The sequence below is a fragment of the Amphiprion ocellaris genome, chromosome 12, assembly GCF_022539595.1.
Source record: "Amphiprion ocellaris isolate individual 3 ecotype Okinawa chromosome 12, ASM2253959v1, whole genome shotgun sequence".
In the NCBI taxonomy this organism is placed as follows: Eukaryota; Metazoa; Chordata; class Actinopteri; family Pomacentridae; genus Amphiprion; species Amphiprion ocellaris.
The window spans coordinates 10,495,646-10,520,392 of NC_072777.1; the positions used below are offsets into that span (position 1 = coordinate 10,495,646).

Genomic DNA, 24,747 nt, shown 5'->3' on the forward strand with positions numbered 1-24,747 from the left:
TTAAACCACCAGTCCAGTAGAGCATATTGCGAATATTGGCTGCCCAATAATAAAGTTGAAAGCTTGGTAAAGCTAATCCACCTACTGGTCTAAGTCTTTGCATAAAACCTTTACGTATACGAGGAGATTTACCGTTCCAACATTTCCAGATTTAATAAGCAGGAATCACAGATTTAAGACAGTTGTTTTTTTTTCTTACAAAATTGCTTAAACTAATTAATTATCAAAATATTTGCAATGTATTTAATAGTTGCAACTCTAGTATAATTTTAGATCTCATGCGTCATCGTGCTATAAACTGCAAACATTTCTTTGGTCACAATTATTTGGTTACAGAAAATGTTAAGATTCACAAACACTAACCTTTGCTCTCATCACAGACATTAATTTATGTGTATTTGCATGTTGTGTGTTTGATCCTGACTAAAACAGGTGTGGACATGTATAAACTGGACAATAATCAGTTTTTAGCACAACACAGAGCATGAGACATGGGAGCAGTCGTCCTGGTGTCTCTGTATTGTTTTACCTGTTCCTGTAGCTTTGAAGGACCAGATCAACTCATTTAATGTTTTTTTTATTTGTTTAAACAATCAAGCATGTTTATTTACATGGCACCTCATTATGCAAAAAGGTTATTCAAAGTGCTTTACAGGCACAGTAGAAAATCAAAACATATAGAAGAAAAAAAATTATACATCAGCATCACATAGTATTCAATAACTTAAATCACTTAAAAAAATAGTACAAGTTGAAATTTTGAAGAAAAGTTAAATGAGATTGACTAAAACAGTGAAAAAAGACAACAGGTAAGCAAACTTAAAACCAGTAAAAGGTGAGCTATACAATAAAAGAAAAATAGAAAAAAAATTAAGTGAAAAAAAGTGCAGACACGTTTAATAAAAGTACAGCGACTTTATTTCAACTTCATACAATAAAACCTATTACTTGAAAACAGAGGGACAGAAGAACTGCTTTGGCTCGCTTTTAAAAATACCGACTTTTGGCCAAGAACTGGTTCCGGCAGCATAATGGCTAAACGACATTTCACTGTCTGGTCTGAACTCTGGGCTCCACTAACAAACCACTCCCTGCAGATCTGAGACACCTTCCAGGCAGCAAACATATCTCTATGATATTTTGATCCCAGACCATTCAGAGACATATAGACAATCAGTACAGCCTTAAATTCAATTTTATATCTAACTGAAAGTCAGTGCCGGGATCTGAGAATCAGAGTAATGTCTCTTCTTGGTGTTTGTCAGTATTCTAGCAGCAGCATTTTGAGTCTTACTGGTCTTATTATGAGGAGTGGCCACTACTGAGTACTAGGGAAAGTAATAACAGCAGAAATTAGTTTTTAAAATGTTAAGTAGACACACAGCTCCTCAGTTTGTTTTAAAGATGTGAGAGTGAATGGGGCTGCTGAAATTTAGAAGAGTCAGTATATAATTGAGGGACTTTTGAAGTCCACGGGATATATCTTGTATACATTTTTATTAAAAGTAAGACAGCTAATGTTTTTTAGATTCATTATGATCATGTCTTTACAAATTCTACAATTACTTATTGTGGAAACAATCACTTATTAATAAAAAAAAATGACTGAATATCACTAAAATGTCAACTAAATAACCGTCTGAATTTCATAACAACCACCTTCTAATGAGCTAAACAATAATAAAATGAGCTTATTCAAACATTGTTTTAATTGTGTTCATTTTATTAAGTTGAGATAATCATGACAGATACTTCTTTTTTGGCAATATATCAAATTTCATATGGAAAATAACAAATTGTATCTGTGTCCGAGAAATCACTTTCAACTAAGTTCCCCATTACAAAAATATCTCTCAAGGAAGTGTGTTGATTTTAAATCACATGACCTGCTCCACTTGATGTCATTTCCTCCTGGAGAAAAGACTGGCAAGACTCCAAGGCTTTCTGAGTTACTGTTATTTTTGATCTGGATGTTAGTTTTTAGTGGCCTGGACTGAAGGTAAACACTGAGCGTCAGCCGTTCTTCTTTATTTTGAGTCAGAATTTCATCAGTCTTGTCTTTATTTAGCTAAATGCAGTTTTGCTTCATCCAATTGTTCCAACAAGGATATTAGACATGCCAAACACTGGAAGCAACCCTATGTTACTGTCTGATCATCATAAATATCTTATCTGATTGCACTATAGACTAAGACATTTCTTTGGTCACAATTATTTGGGCACGAGGTACGAGAGGAGCAAATGTCTCACAAGGATCTATCTTAACTATCACCTCAGACATAAAGTTACGTGTCCTTACATGTCATGTTAATCCAGATAAAGGAGCTTTACATGTGTATATAATGGACAATGCGGCTTTAACAACAGGCAAACATCTGTTTATGGCACCAGCTTCAGGAAACTAATCCAACTTCAACTTCAGGCAGATAAATGTCAGGACACAATTAATTTCCAGATCCAACTTTTATTGATTTGAACTTGTTAGTAATCACCCTAAAAAAACAAAGTCGCTGAATGTATAGGTTCTGTGAAGCTTAAATTAAAATGAACTGAAATTGTTTTTGTGGAGCTCCTTGATAGAGCTGCATTTATACAATGATCCTGGTACCTTCCAATGTTGTAGGTAGTTTCAGTTCATTTTTAGATGTTTTTAAGAATGCAAAAATACATAAATGTGGAGGATGACACTATAAAATGACTTATCTACTGTGCTCAGAGGAGTTGTTCGTATCGTGAACCATCATCAGTGTTAAGATTTTACCCCCTTTATTTAGTAAAATTATTACCAAGCATGAGACACTGTGCTCTCAGCAAAGTAATTTCATCCCACTTTCTTTCTTTGCTTAACTCATGTTCCACAATAACATCACAGTGTGTGCAGGACAGTTGGACCAGTGTTTGTCAAACTGTGTCTTGGAATTAATCTAATTTATGATATTTACAGCTATAATCTCATGTAAAGTTGAGCCTCATGACAAAAACAGAATCACTGAGCAGGTCAGGAGCTTCCACTTTTAGCTACTAGCTGGAGAGAGATTGTATATCTAGTATTTTATTAATATTCGTCTCAATTTATAATGATAATTTTACGTAATAGTAATTTAGGTAACCGACCCAGGAGAAGAGAAGCGGGTTCTGGTGAGGAGAAAAAGTTTACTGATTAAATCCAAAACACAAACCCCCGAATATAAAACGAATAATCAGAGTCAATCTGCAGCCAGGTCAGAGACAAACGTAGTGTTGCACTGAGCAGAGTTTTGATTCAGCTTGACTGAAGCTATAAAATATGATTAGAGCTCCTTCTGTAAAAGTCAGTGTTATTAATGAGGATGCGCTTTTCAGCAGGTCCCCCACTATCATCTTAAAAATCTCTTCTTGAAGCTTAACTTCATGTGCAGATGTTTTTCTAGTTTTCTTTCTGGTCCTGTCTGCTTTTCTTTGACACCTTAATTTTATTTTTTAATGGATTTTACCTGTTATTGTGCTTGAATTTCACTTTCCCCTTTAGTGTTAATATAGACATCATGGCTTCAGAGGAGAGCATTATAAAAATATTTATAAGCTGCCTTTATAATTTCTGTACTGAGCAGTTATGAAGTTTGATGGTTGCCACAGGAGAAAAAAAAACACCGAAACAAACTTTTTATTTTAATAATTACATTTTTTTGACATCCAGGGCTATGACTAAAATATGAGAGATTAAAGCCTCGGACACTCAAACCACTGATTGTGATCCTCAGTGATGCAGATGCATATGAATTATAGCTACAATGGCAAACTTATACTTCCAAGTTTCCTATAAGGCAAAGACAGAGCATCTAAATAAAAATACTCCTATAATTACTTTTTATTCTTTTTAGTACTATTATTATTTTTACACATGATCTGCAACGGAGAATATTTTCAGTCCTACACTAATCCTGTACAACAAACCATGAAATATGACCAAGGCTGAGTCCATGACAACACTGAAAAACCAAATCTCATTGCAAAAGTACAACTGTTTATTACATTCTAACTGCGATGACAAAATGTGGAACAGAGAATTAATCATTACACAATCTGCCTAATCTCCTACACACTACAAAATACACTCATGATGCAAAAATACCAGCAGGACTAATACAGCTGGGAAGCTCTACTCAACCACACGCACACAGAAATACACTTATCTGGATACTGCAATGTCAAAAAATACATGATTTTTCTCTTTAATGTACAGATCTTTGTTTTTATAACAGCACATGAATTTATCTGACTGTACAGAGATTTGAAAGGTGGCTGAGCCTCCACATTAAACTCTGTTACATCGTCTGTGCTGCATGTGTGGCCAAAATTTCAATAAGCTGGTTAACAAATGTCACAAATCAGTGTATGAGGAAACAAACGTGTCCATTCATTGAGACAATTTATCAAATTTAAATCTGGTAATAACTGATTCTGTTCAGTGGGAGCTTGAAAGCTTGTTAGAGTCAGATGTGCTGCACTCTAAAAAAAAGTTTCACATCGAGATTACAAGAGATATCTAGCACAGATATATTGTGCATCTTCATTTACTCTAACTTATTAGCTCGTTTTCTCTCTTTTTTTAAGCCACTTTCTGACCACCGATCACCTCCGATCAGTGTAGTTCTGGGTTAATCTTAGTTTGTAGCCGTGGTTGTAGCTTAAGTCTACTTCTCTAATCAGTCATGCTAAAGACACACAGATAATTCTCTACAATCCTGTCCGCCACATATTTTAAGTAAAAATGAAGCTATAGGTAAAGGGCACTTCATTTCAGTTTCATTTTTATCTTACAAAATGATTTATTCCACACAGTTTGTCAGAAAACATAAATCAACAAAACATGGTTCACTAGAAATAAATGACATTCTCTCATATTAGCAAAATCCACTAATCACGATCTATTAAATTCTAAAAAACGTTAAAAGTTCACTTTCAGCAAGACTTTTCTGTTACTACCATGACATTCAGATTTGTCCGCCATTTTGTAGTTACACAGCGTATGACGTTTCAAAAAATGAGTGGACCCAAAATGGCCGCAGACTTACGGCGTGTTCGTCAGCGAGTTGAGTTCACTGCGAGTTGGTCTTTGATGCAACATTCCTGCTCCAGATGCACCATTACAGACCAGCGGCCGGCTGCCTCTCCTGACACACACAGGAGAAAACACCTCCAGCTTCTACTTCCTCTGTCCATTCCATTGAACCGAGCCATCCCACTGCTCTCTTCAAGCTTGATTTACTGGAACTCAAGCGTCAGTGCAGAGGAGAAGTCGGATTTGATCAATATTCATAGATAAATTCAGAGTTCAGGAGAAGGACATGATGCCGAAGTTCATTCATTCAACTCACGCTTCGCTCTGGGTCTCTTTAGCCCGTCTAGATTGGCTGACCACTTTAAACACCAATCAGGTCTGTCTGGATTTTCACATTCATCCACCCGTAAACCTTTCCCCCCCTGGCTTTTTATTTTTTACACTGTGAAATATACATCTGAACAATCTTGTGAGTCTCTGGTTGGATTTAAATAGCCTTACATGCTTCAGTCTCTTGGATACAGTGAACCTGATTGGCCGGGAGTGCATGCTGGGCATGCCCAATCACAGGGCATCACCATGGAGCTTAGCAGCCAATGGGAGGAGGAAGATGGTCTGTGTGATTTCATTGTCACTAAGGCAGTGGGGGGTAACATACTGCCAGGACAGTTGGCACTAACATGCTAAGCAGTGGACTCTATCATAACCACAGTGTATACGTTTGAGACAACCTGTGGAGCCTCGTCAGGAGTGTTGCCAAGCAGAGAACAGCACAAGGAAGCTCCTCTCACCAGGAGCTACACAGTCCCATGCAAACGAGCTCGTAGTACGCCCACGTCACAGCGATCACCGCCGCCGCTCACGTCACAGGAATGAATGGGTTGATTTGTGAGAGCCATCGTCCTGCTCGAAGGTGCTGTGTCTCCTTGGCAACCAGCTCCATCTCTGGCACTCAGCTCTCAGGACGGTGCTCCTTTACTCTCCTTAGATTTGCCATCTAGTCCTGGTTTGACCCCAGACCAGAGTGGTGTCTCTTTTCCCACCCATCTGTCTCCACCCTCCTGGTGTGATAACACAGCCACGGCAGCAGCAACAGTGTATAGTGTATGTTTGATTTGTGGATGTGACAAATAAACCTTTTCATCCTCAAAATCGTCATCTTTCTGCTTCTTTTAGGGCTGCAGTTATCTTTGACTGATCTGTTGTTTTCTTGATTAATTGCTTGGTTAGAAAACGCTGAAAAAATTCCCAGAGCCCCCGTCGACGTCCTCAAATTACTTATTTAAAACAGTCCAAACTCCTATTTAAATATTCCTTTTCTGATCATAAAAGAGCATCTGAGAAGCCAAAACTAGCATTTTTCGCTTGGACATTAACTGTTGGCAAAACATTTTGTGCCAAATGATTTACTGCTTAGCTGGATACTTGTGTCAGCTCTGGCTTGTACATTAAAAATGAATGTGAAAAACACACAGGAGTTTAGCTCAGAGAGTCTAAAACTGTAACTTTATAGACGCTCCCTTTAAAATTTCTATTCATTGAAGTAGAAGAATGACAAATCCACAAACTGTATGTGAATATGGTGGGGTTTGTTTGTCAGATTATTTCATATGTATTTGTCATTCCTCAAATAAAGATTCAAACCTCTGAAAAGCCACTTGAGGAATAAAAACAATCTTCAAAGGTGCTGTAAGATTTTCCCATCATATGAGCAACTGGTAAACATTTTTTCTTTGAGATAAAATTACACACTACTGATTCCTTTATCTTTTTTCTTTCTTGTTTTTCAGTACTTCAGTAAAGACAGATTTTGACTGTGACATAGATTAAAAATTTAAATTTAGTTGGATGTCTAAATGTATCTGTTGCACAGAATTCTTTATCTCCTGCTTGTCTTCGGAGCTAAGACAAATTTTGACATCAAGACATTTTGATGACTAAAATAAGACATTAAGTGTTGCTGTAAAGGCTCCTGATCTCTTAACTTTTTTAATCTAACCTTTCTGCAACTTTCTTATCAGCTTTTCCATTAGTGCTGTATTCTGTAAGCAACCGCCTCCGTAAAGTTTTTATGAGGCAGCGAGTTGATGCTGGAACGTTACAGAAATCAGCAGTCAGTGTTTCTTCACTTTTGCTCTTAGTCAGCTGCTTGCTTGTTGCTGACGCACCTGACACAAGAAATTTAATTCCTGAATTTTTAGCACTATTAGCTCAGAAAATATGTGATGAAATACTCTGTTCAAAGGAATTTTGTAACATACAGGAAGAACAGGACAGAACAGTGTATTCAGCATATTTTATGGAGATAAAAAGCCACTACAGAAACTTTTATTACTTGACAGCAAGCAGTTTTTTAAACTAGCTGTCAGTTCTATTCAAGAATGAGACACAAAATCAGATATAGAATTGTTGAATCTTGCACAGTCAGTACACTTCATACTACATATGCAGCAGGATTTTTTTAAATGTCAAGCAGTCCTTATTTGTGTCATGAAACGTCTTTCCACGCTGCTAAGTCAGAAGCAGAAGTGGGCAGAAAGCCAGACACTCCTGCCGCCTGTAAGAATGAACCGACGCTGTACACAGACATTCAAATAAAGCCGTCACGCTGGGCAGACAGTCGCTGTCTTATCACGCATCTCTCTTTGTGTGCATGGAAAATACAACATCTCACACACACTTACACACAGACAAGCTTTTTAGGAGCCTCGCCCAGGCGCTGAATGCTCAAGATGTTGTGGAGCATGAAGGAGTAGCTGACATCTGGGGAGGGAATACACTTATTTGCCTTCATGACAAGAGTCAGAGAAGTTTATACCAGTAATATAAGTCAGCCAGCTAGCGAAGGTATGCTTAAAGCTCACAGAATAAATACAGAAAGTGTAAAAAAGTCATGTCATTTCTTAGGTGTTTCCACAAAGCTAAGCTGCAGATATGAGAGTAGCATTAAAGCCCTCATCTAACTTTTTTGCAAGAAAACTAATAAGCACCAAAAGCTATTTCTTAAACCTTTTAATCCACCATTTTTTATCTCAAAGGGGTTCCTATTGAAGAGTGTCAATTCACATAGGCCCAATGAAGGAAGTGGTTTTTGTTCCCCCTCAGATAACCATCACCCTGACAAATCCCAGTGAGCCATATCCATCTCGTTTTCTATGCTAATCAAAATGCAGGCGACCCAGCTCCACCTTGATGGAGCTTCTGTCTGCTTCTGTGAATAGATTTAGCCAGGGTGGGTGCTGACCTGGCCGTGTGGTTCTTCGTGTTCCTCCCCTGCATCGGTCCTCGCAGCACTTCTTCACCAAGGCCACCTGAGCGCACATAAACATTCTCAAACACACATTGACGGACTCACTCCAACGTGACGTCCTCTTTTTTCTCATTATTTATCCTCCCTTCTCTTGTGGTTAGGTTTTTAAAAAGAGAGAGAGAGAGAAAAGATTCAGTTTAAGAAGTGAGCATCAAGGTCTGTGTTTGGCACTCTCACAATAGGCTTTTCACAACAAGTACACACGGGCTGGTGAAGGCCATCGGCGCCTGCTAAAGCCCTTAAACAGAGTCTGTTCTTTATCAGGCTTTGCTTTGCTCATCACGGCCACACTTTTGTTAGTAGCCGCGTGTGCCTTTTTGTGTATGTATGACAATAACCAGCCTCCTCCTTTTCCTTGAATGTCTCTTGCTAATTCGTGTTACACAACCAAATGCAACACGCATGCTCTTTTACAGTAAAGATAATAAGAAATGGTATGTTAGCTTATTCTATGTTCCCATGGTCACTTGTTAGATTGTAAGAATATTGAAGAATATGTCACTCATGATGCATATGAGTTGCTTTAACAATGTAAGAAATGGTATTTGAGGCTGAATACCTAATTCTGAGAAGAACTCAGAATTAATTTAATCATATCCTTAACATTCTGTTTGAGCTCCTGGAGTGCCTAAATTACTGATTGTTGTTTTATCACATTGGATTATAAACATAATATTGAGATGACGACATGTTTCAGAAGTCAGCTACAGAAAATGATACTTCACTTACATGTGAACCATAAAATGCAATCTGTAGTTTTTATCCAGCACCGCTCCTCCCAAACAAACAAAAAAACAAAATACATTTGGTTGGTTTTCTGTTAACTTACAGCTGTTGGCCATTGGACCTGCAAAAGAAACACACACTTCTTCATCCACAGCCTATAAAACTTGTAAAACGTGAAATATTGTCAATATTTGATATAATAACAGTGATTTATGGCAACTTCTGTGTTTTATAATTTTCATTAAATGCCCTGCCATTTTTGTTGTGATGTCAAAGGTTCACACTTCAAGACTTGTCAACATAATCAGTTTGAAAAGGAAAATATTGGTAAATTTTGTAATTACTGGACTATAAAGTATGAGGAAGTAAAGCAAATTTATACAACATGCAAGTTAATTTTTGTGGCTGTACTGTGTCAAAAAGCATCCGAATTTTCAGTTTTAATATGCAGTACCAAGGTTATTTCTAATCATTCCCCTCTATTTCTTAAACCTCTTCATGTTATTTAAAAAAAAAAAATTTTATTCTCTGCTTCTTTTTTAAAGCACTTTTTAAAGCAATTGGGAAACTATCTCGCTAAAAGCAAGCATTTTTTTATATGCACTGCACAAGAAAAGCAAGTGTTGCACAGATCAGCTCACACCGTGCATGTTTGGTCTTTACTGCTGGAATTGTGGAATGCTGAGGAAAAATATTAGACCTGCACGCACTTCAGTGCCTTTAGGGCAACGTGTGAGACAAATGCCAATATTGAATTGACAGCAGTGTGTAACATTGTTTCTTTGCTTATCACACGGAAAAACATTTCATCTGCAGGCTGCTGTCCTTGCAGATACACACAGAACAGCTGAGCCAAGTGGAACACAGAACAGGAGAAAATACTGGACGTGGTTGCTCATTCTTAAGATTCCCATCTAAACCACATGTCAACCAGAAACCACTTTTTTTTATTTTCAGATTTAAAATCAAACATCCGGCAAACCCTGTCAACAATTTCTAAAAGAGACAGAAAAAGAAAACTGGATCCTCATGCACCAGTGTGACCTACTGCATCTGATCCTGCAGGGCGTTTTATGGAGCTTTGTTGTAACCTTCACTATATTAACTGCCACACACAGTCTATATCAGTAAGGTCTCCTTGTCCGGCTGTCAAACCCCCTCCCCCAGATCCTTTGTTCCACTAAAAGAATCATCCATCTCCTTTGGATGATATCTGCTGGTGAAGGGCCACACGGTCATCGCTGGCTTTCTTCTAGCATCACAATAAAACCGTCTCTCTCCTTGTATTTCCTTGTCTTGTTTTCCCCATAAATCCTGTCATGATCCCACCTGGATTAACACTGATGGACTTTCCTATGTCTGCACTTGCTTAGATCTTGCACGCACATATGCACACAAACACAATGTTAGAATCAGGTAACAATCTGCTGAGGTTGTCTTAATGAACCTCAGCATGCATGTGGAGTCTCACATTCTTTGCTCTCATGCAAAGACTTTTCTGCCTGTCCAAAGCCATGACTGTAAATGGATTCACACACGCACACGCGCTGACAAACATATAAACACCCAGATGTCAAAGCCTGCACATAAACACATATGTAACACAGATGTAAAAGAGGCCTTTAAGAAGAAGGCTGGGGAAATGATTATTGTCATATAAGCACAAACACATGCGTGCCTGCTGTCACACATGTGATGGAGCCAAAGTTATAAAGTGACATAAGATTAAAAAGAGATTCAAGGTGCAAATTATGGTCATTAGAGATCCGTTTTTAAAGCATCTTCACCTCTTCTATATTTGACCAGACTGATAAGATCCAGGCAGCATCTGGTCGGAAAAGAGGTGTGTTGGTCCCACGTGGTGCTTTATTGTGAGTCACGTTGGTGTAGAATTTCCATTAATGTCACATTTCTCTTAATAATAAATAGGAATCTGCAGCGTTAGATGTGCGTCACATTGGCTGCTGACCTCACCTCTCTATAGGCTCATTCTTTATGGTAGATTAGCTCCTCTTTGTCTTACTGGCCAAGAAACCATCAGCACCATTACCTAACGTGTGGAGAAACCCGACTGAGGGTGGGAGGGGAAAAGATGGAGAAAGGGAGTAATGAAGCTCTGTATATGCTTTCCCTGGTGGTTTCAATGGTGAGTGCTGGCCATAATTCACTCCAACGCACGCACTCACGAGCGGCAAATGAATGCGCACTCAAACACGCCTGTGCACGAGCACACGAAGCAATACATTTGTCTCTCTCTGTGTGTCTTTGTGTGTGTCCTACCCTCCATTTAGGCCAGTGCAGAGAAGATATATGGATGTGTGAATCAGAGTGACCTTGACTTTCTGGGTGTGTGTGTGTGTGTGTGTGTGTGTGTGTGTGTGTGTGTGTGTGTGTGTGTGTGTGTGTGTGTGTGTGTGTGTGTGTGTGTGTGTGTGTGTCAGATGGGGGTTGGTGAGGGTCTAAACTGACTGTTCACCAACACACCCACGTATTAATCATTGTAGTGGTACAGCACTGTGTCAGTGTTCAAAAATAAATACACAATAACAACGCTGCTGTGAAATATTAGCAGAATTAAGGGATTCATGAGACACATTTAAGTATTACAATTTTTAATGCTTAAGTTCTTAAATACAGCACTTATCATCTGTTCAATTCAACATGCCCCACGAAGAAAAATGCTGTTGCAGTCAAGATAGCATCAAATACAATGAACACAACTTATAACAGATGGCAAGTTCATTGTATTTTGACCCACAACTACCTGACCCCAGACTTTTGGTTTTCTGAATCTCGATATGTTGATGAAACACAACTGTTTAAAGAAACATGCATCACATAAACCCGCGACCCATGAAAAACCATGGGGTAGCTGTTCACTTAGCCCTGCTATAGTTACACACAGTTTATGTATAAACCAAGCTTGGTGTATAAGCTTAGCAAATGTCTAAGCTTGGTGATCCCTACAGATAACAGCAAACTTGATTTTATATAGCGACCAAAAAACGAAAGACAGCATGTAATATTTTACTAAGTTTTATCCATTCTTTTCAACTTATTATTAGGAGACTGTACGTTGAGATGCAACCCAGTACGTAATATATTGGAAATGATAATGAGCTAATAGAGAGGCTGTTGATGCTGCTTGTGGTTTGTTGTTCCACTGTTACTGAAACTCTTGGTGAAATTGGTGGATGTTTTTGGGGACTGGCTCGTGTTGTCAGACACGTCCATCTAGAGTTGTCCGAAATGATTTCCTAGTTAACAAACGGGGGAGTTGTAGACATTGAAGTGTTTCACATGCAGCATCCATCTTGCCCATCACCTGTTCTCATCTTTCTTTCATAATCTGTGGCATCATTTAATCTGAATGAAACTGCATTTTAAGGTGGTCTTTTATAATTATTGGACACAATTCTTGTTTGGTGACAAATTCTCAACTCAGTACATGCAGTGGTTGAGAATTTGTCACCAGTTTAACGTCACAAAAACCTTTTGTGAACATTTGGATAAATGAAATAATATTTTCAACTTCCAACTCTAAGTCAGAAAAAGAACATGTCATTGCCACAATATGCTCCTGTGCATACAGCACTACTGAAACACCAGCAGAGCCACTCATTGTGTCATGTCTTCTCTACTATATGACTCTGTGCCAAACGTCTGGTAAAGTTCAGCGCAGGTCTGCCTTACAGTCGAGGAACATTTAAAAGGAGGACACCCATTGTGGCATTTTAGTCAATGAAGTTTTACCAACGAGGAAAAGGAGTAATCACACAGACTCACACACGCAGGCACTCAGTGGTTATTAATCTGGAGTAATGAACACACACTCCGTGAGATCACACATTCCCATGTAGGTCAGTGGTGACGATGCACGACATATTCACACATACAGAGTGACACACAGACACTTCTCCTCATCTTCACATGCTACATCCAGCCATTTCATAAGATGGCTTTTCCAGAGGAATCATTCACCACCCTTAGAGGACAGCATGTCAGAGTACAGTGTGGTAGATTGAACTGCTGCTACACACATGTAACACGCAGTCACATGCAGCCACATGCTAGAGTGGGAGGTAATGCTCTGAACCCAGAGGGAGGTGGGGGATGGGAGCATGATGGGGGTTAGTAGGTTTATGCAGCAACAGGATTGAGCTGAGGATGATGCCCCCTCACATGGGAAAATACAACAGCCGAGGTATTTGTTTGTGCGAGCGAGAGGACCGAGATGAACTCAGTATCTCCTGGACTGATATAAAGGAGGGGATGAGGGCTGGACAGGCAGTTTTTTCTGTTTCCTGCATGATTATTCCACCTCATCTAACCCCGCATCCATCCCAGCATCACTCTCGCTCCTCCTCTGTGTGGGGCTGTTATTGAAGGGAAGTGAGGTTGACAGAGGAGAAACAGGATGAAAAGCAGAGCTGATACAGGAGAGACGTGAGAATGAAGTGAAGCTGTGAGGGGAAACAGATTTTATTGTGTAATATGCATGATTTCATTTTGCATTTGTTGATCCTCATGAATAAATTAACAGACACAATCAAATGAAGCTGGAGGTTCATCGTATATCTCTCAGATTAGATCACTTTGCTCAAACCTCTCAAAGCCCCCAAAACCAATCAATGTGACAAATGAAAAGCATCAATCAACACAATGATTTCCCCTCTTCAAACAGTCCACTCCTGCACTGCCACTGCGTGAGGTTATCCAGTTCAATCCCATCAGTGACCGAGATGGAAGCAAAAAAATCAGTTGGAATCCATGGCGATGCTTCACCAAGGTAGATAACAAGAAGGAGCTGGATCATCCATCAGGCTGTACTGCTGTTTTTTTGGGGTTTTTTTAGCGTGTTCTCTTCATCCATCCTCCTCCTCCAAGTTTCACATGATGGTTTAATTCACACCTCTTTTCTCTCATTTTTTTTTTGTCCCTGAACACATCTCTGTGGAGCTAAATAGCATGAGAGGCTACATCCACCAGCTACAACCCCTCCTCCTCAACATTCATCTTCACACATCAAGGTCTTTATGTGACAAAGAGGTGAAAAACTACAGAGAGGTCAGACAGAGAGTTGAGAAAAGAGGAGGTGAAAAAATGAGGAGAGTAGCTGGAGGTATTTTCATAAACTCATACTTTCTTTTGGATATTAGCTGTTAAATTCCTAAATGAGACAGATGAAAACTGAAAACACTGCTGCCTTTGTGAAAGTGCAACTGACTTTGGAAAGATATTTCACTCATTTCAAGAATTTCACCTGAGAAGCGAAATAGTCCCATACTTTCAAGTCTTCTTAAAGCACTCTGTGTTCAGTTAGTTGGTATTAGGAATACATATTATACATTTTAAAAAACAACATAACAGAATCAGCTCACTTTAGACGCTGGTATAAAAAGAGAAAATCTTGTTTGGATTGTATCTATCTTAATTTATTTGTTCTTATTTTCTGTTTACCATCCAGTTGTAACAGATTTAAACAGAGAAAACATCAGGATCCATCTTGGGGTTCTCACGGTTTTCATCAGTGAAGTTTTCAGAGAAGCTGATGTGAAGATGGCTCCCAAGAAAAAGAAAAATTAAAAGTAAGATCTCTTCTTTGTCCATCCAGTTTTGTTCTGAAAATAACTGAGCTCCATTTAACATCACTGTGAGATTTTGACCTTTTCTCGTACTTCTTAAAGTCAGCTCCTGAGAATCAGCTCTCCTGTTGTCTCAGCCCAATCTCAGTCTAAGATCTTAAAATGTTCTTTTTCTCTCACTGCATGGATCTTTATGTGCCAGTTTTATCTCAGAGCCAATTTTGTGTACAGTGTTTATTAATGTCTGCTGTTGCACAAATAGAGAGAGTAAGGTAATTTCAATCCTCGGTATGTAATGTACATATTGAAGAACTGACAATAAAGCTCACTTTGACTGGAAATAATCAACTCTGGACTTAACAGGAAGATCCAAAAGAAAATTTGACTGGCCTATAAATCATATTTAATGCCTGTGCATCAGAAATTTGTCTCAACAGTCAAATTCAAGTTTCATTTCCCCATATTTACCTGTTCAAATGACTGATAAATGATAATCTCTGTTTGTATGCATGCAAGTCTGTTCATTGTATATCATAATGACCATATATCTGATCCCACTTGATCAAACTTGGCAGGTGTATTGCTGGAGATCCAGTTTATTGCAGTGCTGAGTTTTAAGTCATTTGGATGAGCATTTTTTTTGGAGTTTAATGACTGTGTTGTCTACCTTTGCTAATGCTAACATGACTGTACTATTTGTTTTATTAAAAAAAACGTTTTCTATGCAATTTGGAGTGTCTAAGTAGCTGTAGTGGTGATGTTCTTCTTCTTGTGATGGTGCACAGCTGAGTAAATGTAGAGGACAGCTGCTTCCCTGAAGAAAGAGGGCGAAAAACAGGTCAAAATCCAGCCCCCTCGACATAAAGAAGGTGATTTATTTATGATATTTATGAGAAAAAGAAAAGGCTACTGTGATCAGGAGGTTTTCCTCTGGATCAGAAGACAATAGAACCTCTGTCTACAACCACAAGTCAAACATTTTTATTTTGTTGTATTGAAGCTAAGTTATGCAAATTTGCAAGTGAACCTACTTGAATAGCTGTGATTTTCTTCTCATCAAGACCAGTATAAATCAATGAATGCAGAACTAGTGAACCCCAAAAACATGTGTCTACACAGCTCAGATTCATGGGACAGTCCTGAATATGCTGATTTGTGGATGAGGACACAAATTTTTCCATTTTTTTCTGTACATGGACACTACAAACACAAAATTTAAATCAGTGCATGTGTCCACAATACTCTAAAAAACACTAAAAAATTACTAAGTTGTTCAGAGGTTCCTGTCAAAAGGCCACTAAATCTGGTAAATTACTCTCCTCGTAAGCTCTAACCATTAGCTTGACTTGCAGGCTTGGTACACATAAGTAAAAAGCTAAATAACAAAGTTCCTCCAGGATAATATGTTGACCTAAAGTAGTCGCTGCCTGCTAAGGCTGCACTGGCATGTACAGAGGCCAAGGCAGGTCAGACCCTTCTGCAGCACAGAATGGTCTGACTACACCTCCTTATCATTGTGCAATAAACAGAAAAAATGCTCTCGCTCGTTTGTATTTCTTTAAATCAATCACAATCGTTTTAGCTAAGTGAAAGGTGCAGCAGCATCATCTCCTCAAAATATGGATGTAGGAATCGTTTTGGTGGAAGACTTGCATGCAGGGAGGTGCACCCTGTCATTAAAATGATTGACTGAAATACGTAGCTGGGCTGTGTTACTGTATCATCCAAATCCTTTGCAAAACTTGACATTTTCAATGTGGTAGGCTGCTAGCTTTGAAGCTGTTTCCCGTAAAGAAGGTCATTTTAATCTGGTAACATGCAGATACGTCAGTGTCCAAATCCACATCTGGTGAGTGAGACGAAGCTATGAGTCAGTGATGGTAATCTTATCACAATGGGGACGGAATGGCGGGAAATGGCAAAAAGCCTAAAATTTATTAGTATAACACACAAAACATCCTCAAAAGTGACATTATGATTACTGGGCATACTGGTTCATGCTGGTTAAAGATGGTAACTATTTCACAGACTGTCATGAGATGAGGTTGATCTCGAAAGAAGAATTTACAAATCGAGGCATACAAGTCAAAGAAAAACAGACTTTAACCTTGTTATGGACTTCTAGAAAAACAACCAAATGCGACAAAAATTTTTCCTTAAGTCATCAAGACAAATGCAAAATGTTTAAAAGACGAATTAAAAGGAAGGATGACACCACAGATGGAGGTGAAGCTGTTGTGCTTGTAAGAGCTTTTCTGAGATGTTGTGGGCTAAGATGACGTGAACACACTTCTTTTCCTCAACTAACCCTACCAGTTCTTACCACTTCCTCTCCTGTCTCTGTTTCTGTCATTTCGTTACACCTCACCTCTGTCTATCGCCTTTCACATGATACTGTTCATCACATCCTCTCACGTTTGTACTTGTGATGTTCCCGCATGGATGCAAATACTGTAACTCTTAAAGGAAAAGGCAGAGAAGAAAATCGGAAGGCCTGTGATTATTTGTGTATAAATTCATCTGTATAGCAGAGTGTGTCAGCCCATGAGCATGAAGAGGATTTTTTTCTGGTCTGTTGGTACATGCTCATTGTGTGTATGAGTGTGAATGTGTAATTACAAACGGGCTGTGCAGTGTGAAGAGATCCGTCGTCCCACCACAAGCTGTGAGTCTGAGCTATAATCTGCCTTGATGACGCTGATCACAGCCTGTGAATGGAGGTGCTGCGGGACAATGCTCAACCACTCTGTGCCAGTGTGCCATTACAGAGATGACATCATTCCTCTGCAGCACTTAGTGCGCGCATGCACACGCACTCTGACACACACACACACACACTCTGACACACACACACACACACACACACACACACACACACTCTGACACACACACACACACACACACACACACACACACATACACAAGTATCATTTACGTATGCTGGATGTCATGGATCCATCCTCGTGCGGCCAGCAGCAATTAGCATGTGTTAGTGCACGTTTGTATGGATGTGTGTGCAGCAGCAGTTCAGATAAGGTATAGAGATCAGGCGAGGCGACAGGCGAGGCATCAAGATTAAGAGAACCCCCACCACATCCATCAATGAGGCAGCATCAGTGCTGGGGGATGAGAAGCCCATTAATGGCCATATCTCAGCCGATCCATCACATCTTTATCTTGTTTACACTTTGATCCCCACACCACACGATGACTCACGTCTCATTAGCCAGTCAGTACATGCATGCATGGCATTGTATGTCTCCACTTATGCACAAGATAGATAGATAGATAGATAGATAGATAGATAGATAGATAGATAGATAGATAGATAGATAGATAGATAGATAGACAGATAGATAGATTCATTCATTCATTCTTTGGTGATTCTTGGTTGATGCTTGACCATCCTGACCAACTGTCTCTCAACAGCAGCTGATAGTTTGCATCTTCTTCTTGTTCGTGGGAGTGACTCAACTGTTTTTATAATTACAAACAATTGTTTGCACGGTTGATTTTAGGATCTGTAGCTGCTTTGAAATGTCTCCAAGTGACTTTCCTGATTTGTTCAAGTCATCGATTGGCTTCTTCAGATCTGTGCTGAGGTCCTTAGACTTTCCTATTGTAATCTGAAGAGTTTATCAAATGGCCCCTGTTTGAATTTGCTTTGAGGAGTCAGCAGCTGTAGTCATTTATAATCACTCACAAGTGAAAAAAAAAAAAATATATATATATATATATATATATATATAATCACTCACAAGAAGGCAAGAGGCCATGCCACTAAAAAAATTTGACCAACACAACTTTCTGCATCACCCAAACAGATAATTCAGCAGATTTTGTCATTTTTTACATAAGACCTATATCATACATCTATAAAAGATCCAAATGCATGATTATTCTGGTCACAATTTCGTCATAGAAAATTCAGATATTCTATATAGGACTCACCAGAGTCATAGGAGTTATAGGAATCATTGGAAACTCCGACTGCCATGATATACAGGGGTCCGTGTACCTTCCGTTCATTTTATTTCTAATTCTGAAACGCAAATCGAAAAACAAATTTAGGGCCATTTTTTCTTTTGTCATTTCTGAAACAAAAATCGGACAACTATTTAATGATCCGTTTTTTGGTCCGTGTACGGATCTGGTAATTGGATTTTCCGTTCTGAAACGGGTATTGAAAAACAAAAAAAAACGAGTGGTTATTTGATTTTCGTTTTAAAATACAAAAATTTAAATTGAAATACAAGGCGTTTTTCCGTTTCATGATCAAAAAGGGAAATACTATTTTTTTTATGCTTTGATTTTCGTTTTATATTTACAATAAAAAGAAAGTAAAATCAGTAAGAGACAGAAACGAAAAAATGTCCGTTTTTTCATTTTCTGAGACCGGAAGTGGTCATCAGCAAGTGTGGAGCCAGAGTACGGTGCATAGACTGTATATACATTTTTTTTTCGTGAGTTTTCATGGTCAAAATAAGAGATCAGGTGGCCGATCTTAAAATAAATCAATATTGATTTTTTTTATAGAGCGTTAAAGTTTTGCGAAGCCAGGGGGCGGGACTACTTGATTGACAGTGCGGTCTGGAATGATTGACAGGTCCTATGGAGGAGGCAGCAGAGACTCTGTTCTCCTCGTTTGGATTAATTCTGACATAATAACTGTTGGTTTATTTAACGGTGGAGCAGCGGAACATTTTCCACAGACAGTTTTCCTGCCCGTTGGCTTGTTTTAACCAGTTTTTTTTTTTTTTTACCTTCGGCTGATTCTACCAGCAGACACTGAAAGGACTCTGATAGTTCGGTAAGTAAATGTTTATTTTCGTATCGGTGTCGCTTTTAAGACACTTTATATGCAGCTTTAGTGTCAGATATAATGTGTGCCATGCACTCCAGATGTTGGTGGAGTTTGTTTCAGTGTATGTTGACCAGAGAAGAAAGTTAGCATAGTAAATATTAGCTTTAACTTTAGCGATGCTAACCGAGCTAGCTGCTCAGTCGTAAGGATAAGGATAAAGTTTATTGATCCCACAGTGGAGAAAGTTCACCCTTACAGCAGCTCCAAAGAAAAAGTATAAAGGCAGTGCAGGAATAGATAAGAAAAAGAAACAGTGCAAAAATTGCAGGAAAAAAAACCCATTATATACAGATAATTTTTTTTTCTTCTTATAAATATGTAGAAGATTATATACAAGAGGATGAGGTATCAGTTATTGCACATAAGTAGGAGGATGCGTGTCTAAAATGGGGGAAGAGAAAAGTGCAGCAGTAAACAGTACACGGTGGAGTTTATAATGCAGCACTGTAAAGTCTGACAGATGCTGGAATAAACGACCTGCGGAAGCGTTCCTTCTTACACCTAGGGTGTACCAGTCTGTTGCTGAAGGCGCTTCTTAAGGAGTTCACAGTCTGATGCAGAGGGTGGGAGGTGTTTCTGATGATGGAAGACAATTTGGCCAGAGCCCTCCTCTCTCCCACCACCTCCATGGAGTCCAGGGGGCAGTCACAGACTGAGCTGGCTCTTTTAATCAGCCTGTTTAGTCTGTTTAGCCTGATTAAAGCTAACGTAGCATCAAGCTAATGTGTTGAGTTTCATGTAAACAGCTGAAGTGTGTTGTGTTCCTGTAATGTGGTTCATTAAGTTCATAAAACTGTGGCTGGTTGACATTAATGTAACGTTCAGGAAACTTAAATGTGATTAAAACAGGAACGTTAATGTTCTAGTTGTCAGTAATCAGCTTTAATTTGACACTAAAACAGACTCTGATAGACAGTTTCATTAATTTGTTGAAAATTGTCTCATTTGTTGTGATGTTGCTGCTGATTCATTAAAAGCAGATGATCCATGTTGAAGATACGTTTAGTTCTAGTATCAGAAGCACAAGAAGGAAAATGGAAGTTTAGTTCTGCTGCATCAAAGATTTCAGGAATAAAATAACTAAATGAGTCTTTATGCCTCAAACTTTATTTTTTACAATAAAGAAATAATGAAATAATCACAGATAATAAAAATATAAATAGCAGAGAAAACCTGAGAGAATAATTTCCTGAAAAGTCTGTGAAGGAAAAGCAGCTTTTTTATCCTGAAAGATCAGAATCAGCTCCAACATCTGCATCTGACAGCATCAAGTCAACCAAAAAGAAAAGAAAAAAGAAAATGACTTCTTTCTGATCACATCTGTTCCGCTGCTCACAGTCTGCTGCTGCTGCTCACATTCTTCACATTTGTTTATATTTTTTATTTTTACGTTTCACCCACAGCATGCTTTAGGGCAGCCGGGTCGGACATGATGTTTGAAATACTGACCAGCAGCTCAGATTTAACTGTCTGTAGATTCGTTTTGATGGGTGTTAAACTTTCACTCAAAGCCGCCAGGAGCTGGGTCTTTAAAATAACCGCCGTCTCGTTACAGAGTGAAAGTAGCAATTCCTCCTTAAGGTCAGAGATTGCAGCATCTGAGGGCCTCTTCAAAAGAAGACGTAGTTGATGAAGGCGTTCTGGAGCAGGACCAGAAAGACCACGACCAAGCAGCCTTGAGATCTTAGGCAGCGTCTCCCTCAGGTGAGTGTCAACGGTGTTCATGGTCAGGTCTGTGGTAATCCCGTCATAAAAAAAAACTGAAAAAAATCTAGATTATAAATCAACATGTAACCAAAGCACTCTGTGTATAACGCCATAGTATAGGATGTAGTTCAGAAAATGTAAAAGTATAGTATACTTTTAAAGAATAACATAGTATGGCCTGTAGTTCATAGTATAGCATGTCGGCAAAAAAACCCAACTGATTATTATGTGGTTCAAAAAGTGCAAAATGATAGGATGTTGCCTAAAATTGTCATGTATGATATGTGGTTCAAAAATGTCATAGTGCAGTATATTGTCAAAATAGTATGTTATTCAAGAAAACATACTATGTCATCTAAAAAATGCCATAGAATAATATTTCATTGCACAAGTAAAAGTATAGTAATTTTTAAAACTGTTCAAATTCTTATACGTTGCCAAAAAACAAAAAAAAACTAAAACAAAAAAAAAGTCATAGTAACATGTCAATTTAAAAAGCCTGTAGTATAGAGTGTCGCCCAACAAACGTCATAGTATAGCATGTCGCTCTAAAAACGTCATAGTATGGCCTTTGGTCCAAAAAACGTCATAGTGTAGCATGTCGCTCTAAAAACGTCATAGTATGGCCTTTGGTCCAAAAAACGTCATAGTGTAGCATGTCGCTCTAAAAACGTCAAAGTATAGCATGTCGCTCTAAAAACGTCAAAGTATAGCATGTCACTCTAAAAATGTCATAGTATAGCATGTCGCTCTAAAGACATTATAGTATAGCATGTCGCTCTAAAAACATTATAGTATAGCATGTCGCTCTAAAAACATCATAGTATAGCGTGTCACCCAAAAAACGTCATAGTATAGCCTTTGGTCTAAAAACGTCATAATATAGCATGTCGCTTTAAAAACGTCATAGTATAGCATGTCGTTCAACAAAATATCATAGTATAGCATGTCACTCTAAAAACGTCATAGTATAGCCTTTGGTCTAAAAACGTCATAGTATAGCATGTCGCTCAAAAAACATCATTGTATAGCATGTCGCTCTAAAAATGTCATTGTATAGCCTTTGGTCCAAAAAACGTCACAGCATAGCATGTCATCCAAATAAACATCATAGTATAACATGTCATCCAAAAAACATCATACTATAGCATGTCACTCTTAAAAACATCATAGTATAGCATGTCGTCCAAAGAACGTCATAGTATAGCATGTCGCTCTTAAAACGTCATAGTATAGCATGTCATCCAAAGAACGTCATAGTATAGCATGTCGCTCTTAAAACGTCATAGTATAGCATGTCGCTCTAAAAACATCATAGTATAGCATGTCGCTCTAAAAACGTCATAGTATAGCCTTTGCTCTAAAAATGTCATAGTATAGCATGTCGCTCAAAAAATGTCATAGTATAGCATGTCGCTCAAAAAACGTCATAGCATAGCATGTGGCTCTTGAAACGTCATCGTATAGCATGTCGCTCTTAAAACGTCATAGTATAGTATGTCGCTGTAGAAATGTCATAGTATAGCATGTCATCCAAAAAACATCATAGTATAGCATGTCGCTCTAAAAACATCATAGCATGTCGCTCAAAAAACGTCACAGTATAGCATGTCGCTCAAAAAAGTCATAGTATAGCATGTCACCCAAAAAACGTCATCGTATAGCATGTCGCTCTAAAAACGTCATCGTATAGCATGTCGCTCTAGAAACGTCATAGTATAGCATGTTGCTCTAAAAACGTCATAGTATAGCATGTCGCTCTAAAAAACGTCATAGTATAGCATGTCGCTCAAAAAAGTCATAGTATAGCATGTCGCTCAAAAAACGTCATAGTATAGCATGTCACCCAAAAAACGTCATAGTATAGCCTTTGCTCTAAAAATGTCATAGTATAGCATGTCGGTCCGAAAACGTCATAGTTTAGCCTTTAGTCCACAAAACGTTATGTCCTGGCTGTCTGAAGTAGGTGAGGAGCAACAGAAAAACAGTCCAAACGCTGGTTTCCAGAGGGTTAGACGAGTATTTATTTGAAAGAGTAAGTTTACAACAGCACATGTGAGGGGGTTAAAAGCAAATGGGTGTTAGTAAAATAAGAAGAAATAAACAGAACTAAAAGTGAACTTCACGTTGACATTGATGGACATTCCAACCATGAACAAAGTAAAAGATCATCAGTACGAAAAACAACTCTTCCTGTTCACCTCTTAAAACCCGAAAACACACCGCAGTAGCATCCTAAACTAAAACTACCAATGGGTTCCCTGTTTTCCTTTGTGAACAATTCAAAGGTCCCTCTCTATCTCCCCACACATCCACCAACCACTGGAACACATCTCCAAAGTTCTGCCGGGCCAGCTCAGCTTCCCCTCAGAAGAAGTGCCGCCACCTGCCAGATGAAGGAGCCTTTTGAGAGGCAGCTGGCATCGTGATTGGACTGTACTTTGGTCTGTTCCAGTCCAGCTTCAGCTCCAGAGACGGCAGGCGGGACGAGTCAACGGAGGCCGGGTGGACGAAGGCATGCAGCTGAGTCGAAAAAAAAATGCGATTTTTTTCAACATGTTGTAAAAACGTGCCATATGATGAAATAATGTAAAGGAGGCTGTGAAAAACACTATGGTAAGGTTCTCTTTGAAAAAAAAAATCATCATGAATTTTGGCGCAAAAAAACACCATAGTATACTATGTCGAAAAAAATGTCATTTTTCAACATGTTGTAAAAACGTGCCATATGATGAAATAATGTAAAGGAGGCCGTGAAAAACACTAGAAAGGTTTTCTTTGAAAAAAAAATCATCATGAATTTTGGCGCAAAAAAACGCCATAGTATACTATGTCGAAAAAAAAATGTGATTTTTCAACATGTTGTAAAAACGTGCCATATGATGAAATAATGTAAAGGAGGCTGTGAAAAACACTCCAGAAAGGTTTTCTTTGAAAAAAAATCATCATGAATTTTGGCGCAAAAAAACGCCATAGTATACTATGTCGAAAAAAAATGCGATTTTTCAACATGTTGTAAAAACGTGCCATATGATGAAATAATGTAAAGGAGGCCGTGAAAAACATCCAGAAAGGTTTTCTTTGAAAAAAAAATCATCATGAATTTTGGCGCAAAAAAACGCCATAGTATACTATGTCGAAAAAAAATGCGATTTTTCAACATGTTGTAAAAACGTGCCATATGATGAAATAATGTAAAGGAGACCGTGAAAAACACTATGGTAAGGTTTTCTTTGAAAAAAAAATTATCATGAATTTTGCGCAAAAAAACGCCATAGTATACTATGTCGAAAAAAAATGCGATTTTTCAACATGTTGTAAAAACGTGCCATATGATGAAATAATGTAAAGGAGGCCGTGAAAAACACTCCAGAAAGGTTTTCTTTGAAAAAAAAATCATCATGAATTTTGGCGCAAAAAAACGCCATAGTATACTATGTCGAAAAAAAATGCGATTTTTCAACATGTTGTAAAAACGTGCCATATGATGAAATAATGTAAAGGAGGCCGTGAA

At 38.4% G+C, this 24,747-nt stretch overlaps 2 long non-coding RNA genes across 2 annotated transcripts in view; both read left to right on the forward strand.

Annotated features, from left to right (window-relative positions):
- Positions 1–15,390, forward strand: part of LOC118471649 (uncharacterized) — a 33,711-nt gene extending 18,321 nt beyond the window's left edge. Inside the window, exon 5 of the long non-coding RNA XR_008603369.1 lies at positions 14,545–15,390. This is a non-coding gene — a long non-coding RNA (uncharacterized LOC118471649). The remainder of the gene's footprint in view (positions 1–14,544) is intronic.
- Positions 15,391–18,504: 3,114 nt separating this feature from the next.
- On the forward strand, positions 18,505–24,291 carry LOC129350118 (uncharacterized). Its single transcript, XR_008603368.1, has 3 exons — positions 18,505–19,472; positions 21,082–21,230; positions 23,522–24,291. It is a non-coding gene; the product is annotated as an uncharacterized LOC129350118 (long non-coding RNA).
- Positions 24,292–24,747: the final 456 nt, after the last annotated feature.